At 42.3% G+C, this 2,500-nt stretch overlaps 4 non-coding genes and 3 pseudogenes across 4 annotated transcripts; all 7 read right to left on the bottom strand.

Moving 5' to 3' along the window:
- Positions 1–38: 38 nt before the first annotated feature.
- LOC132153742 (5S ribosomal RNA) lies at positions 39–157 on the bottom strand (annotated as a pseudogene).
- An 84-nt stretch (positions 158–241) lies between these two features.
- LOC132153538 (5S ribosomal RNA) lies at positions 242–360 on the bottom strand. The gene has a single exon (XR_009436850.1). It is a non-coding gene; the product is annotated as a 5S ribosomal RNA (ribosomal RNA).
- A 571-nt stretch (positions 361–931) lies between these two features.
- LOC132153749 (5S ribosomal RNA) lies at positions 932–1,050 on the bottom strand (annotated as a pseudogene).
- Positions 1,051–1,631: 581 nt separating this feature from the next.
- On the bottom strand, positions 1,632–1,750 carry LOC132153750 (5S ribosomal RNA; annotated as a pseudogene).
- Positions 1,751–1,834: 84 nt separating this feature from the next.
- On the bottom strand, positions 1,835–1,953 carry LOC132153495 (5S ribosomal RNA). Its single transcript, XR_009436810.1, has one exon. It is a non-coding gene; the product is annotated as a 5S ribosomal RNA (ribosomal RNA).
- Positions 1,954–2,037: 84 nt separating this feature from the next.
- On the bottom strand, positions 2,038–2,156 carry LOC132153610 (5S ribosomal RNA). The gene has a single exon (XR_009436919.1). It is a non-coding gene; the product is annotated as a 5S ribosomal RNA (ribosomal RNA).
- An 84-nt stretch (positions 2,157–2,240) lies between these two features.
- On the bottom strand, positions 2,241–2,359 carry LOC132153672 (5S ribosomal RNA). The gene has a single exon (XR_009436978.1). It is a non-coding gene; the product is annotated as a 5S ribosomal RNA (ribosomal RNA).
- Positions 2,360–2,500: the final 141 nt, after the last annotated feature.

Genomic DNA, 2,500 nt, shown 5'->3' on the forward strand with positions numbered 1-2,500 from the left:
CCGCCAGTGCATTATATAAGTAGAGAAGGAAACCTAAAAGCTTACAGCACCTGGTATTCCCAGGCAGTATCCCATCCAAGTACTAACCAGGCCCAAACCTGCTTAGCTTCCGAGCTCAGACGAGATCGGGCATAGCCAGGCTGGTATGGCCTAAAGCGAAGGAGGCTGCAAAGAGAGGGCTATTTAAAGATCAGCCACTATAACCGCCAGTGCATTATATAAGTAGAGAAGGAAACCTAAAAGCTTACAGCACCTGGTATTCTCAGGCGGTCTCCCATCCAAGTACTAACCAGGCACAAACCTGCTTAGCTTCCGAGATCAGACGAGATCGGGCATAGCCAGGCTGGTATGGCAGTAAGCGAAGGAGGCTGCAAAGAGAGGGCTATTTAAAGATCAGCCACTATAATCTTTATTTCCAGGCAGTCTCCCATCCAAGTACTAACTGGGCCCAAACCTGCTTAGATTCTGAGATTGGGCATTGACACTTTATTTATTTAAATTTTTTTTTTTTGCAAATTTATTAATAATTACTGAAAATTTCCAAAAGTACTAACCTGGCCCAAACCTGTTTCGGTTTTCTAAGACTGGGCATTGACTCTTTTTTTTTTTTTGCAAGATTATTAGACAATTAGTGAAAATTTCCAAAAGTACTAACCAGGCCCAAACCTCTTTTGGTTTTCTAAGACTGGGCATTGACTCTTTTTTTTTTGCAAGATTATTAGACTATTAGTGAAAATTTCCAAAAGTACTAACCAGACCCAAACCTGTTTCGGTTTTCTAAGGCTGGGCATTGACTCTTTTTTTTTTTTTTGCAAGATTATTAGACAATTAGTGAAAATTTCCAAAAGTACTAGGCTGCAAAAAGAGGGCTATTTAAAGATCAGCCACTATAACCGCCAGTGCATTATATTAGTAGAGAAGGAAACCTAAAAGCTTACAGCGCCTGGTATTCCCAGGCAGTCTCCCATCCAAATACTAACCAGGCCCAAACCTGCTTAGCTTCCAAGATCAGACAAGATCGGGCATAGCCAGGCTGGTATGGCCGTAAGCGAAGGAGGCTTCAAAGAGAGGGCTATTTAAAGATCAGCCACTATAATCTTTATTTCCAGGCAGTCTCCCATCCAAGTACTAACTGGGCCCAAACCTGCTTAGATTCTGAGATTGGGCATTGACACTTTATTTATTTAAATTTTTTTTTTTTGCAAATTTATTACATAATTACTGAACATTTCCAAAAGTACTAACCTGGCCCAAACCTGTTTCGGTTTTCTAAGACTGGGCATTGACTCTTTTTTTTTTTTTGCAAGATTATTAGACAATTAGTGAAAATTTCCAAAAGTACTAACCAGGCCCAAACCTCTTTTGGTTTTCTAAGACTGGGCATTGACTCTTTTTTTTTTTTTTTTTTTGCAAGATTATTAGACTATTAGTGAAAATTTCCAAAAGTACTAACCAGACCCAAACCTGTTTCGGTTTTCTAAGGCTGGGCATTGACTCTTTTTTTTTTTTTTGCAAGATTATTAGACAATTAGTGAAAATTTCCAAAAGTACTAGGCTGCAAAAAGAGGGCTATTTAAAGATCAGCCACTATAACCGCCAGTGCATTATATTAGTAGAGAAGGAAACCTAAAAGCTTACAGCGCCTGGTATTCCCAGGCAGTCTCCCATCCAAATACTAACCAGGCCCAAACCTGCTTAGCTTCCAAGATCAGACAAGATCGGGCATAGCCAGGCTGGTATGGCCGTAAGCGAAGGAGGCTTCAAAGAGAGGGCTATTTAAAGATCAGCCACTATAACCGCCAGTGCATTATATAAGTAGAGAAGGAAACCTAAAAGCTTACAGTACCTGGTATTCCCAGGCAGTCTCCCATCCAAGTACTAACCAGGCCCAAACCTGCTTAGCTTCCAAGATCAGACGAGATCGGGCATAGCCAGGCTGGTATGGCCGTAAGCGAAGGAAGCTGCAAAGAGAGGGCTATTTAAAGATCAGCCACTATAACCGCCAGTGCATTATATAAGTAGAGAAGGAAACCTAAAAGCTTACAGCACCTGGTATTCCTAGGCGGTCTCCCATCCAAGTACTAACCAGGCCCAAACCTGCTTAGCTTCCGAGATCAGACAAGATCGGGCATAGCCAGGCGGGTATGGCCGTAAGGGAAGGAGGCTGCAAAGAGAGGGCTATTTAAAGATCAGCCACTATAACCGCCAGTGCATTATATAAGTAGAGAAGGAAACCTAAAAGCTTACAGCACCTGGTATTCGCAGGCAGTCTCTCATCCAAGTACTAACCAGGCCCAAACCTGCTTAGCTTCCGAGATCAGACGAGATCGGGCATAGCCAGGCTGGTATGGCAGTAAGCGAATGAGGCTGCAAAGAGAGGGCTATTTAAAGATCAGCCACTATAATCGGTATTTCCAGGCAGTCTCCCATCCAAGTACTAACTGGGCCCAAACCTGCTTAGATTCTGAGATTGGGCATTGACTCTTTATTTATTTAAATT

The sequence above is a fragment of the Carassius carassius genome, chromosome 11 (genome assembly GCF_963082965.1).
Source record: "Carassius carassius chromosome 11, fCarCar2.1, whole genome shotgun sequence".
In the NCBI taxonomy this organism is placed as follows: Eukaryota; Metazoa; Chordata; class Actinopteri; order Cypriniformes; family Cyprinidae; genus Carassius; species Carassius carassius.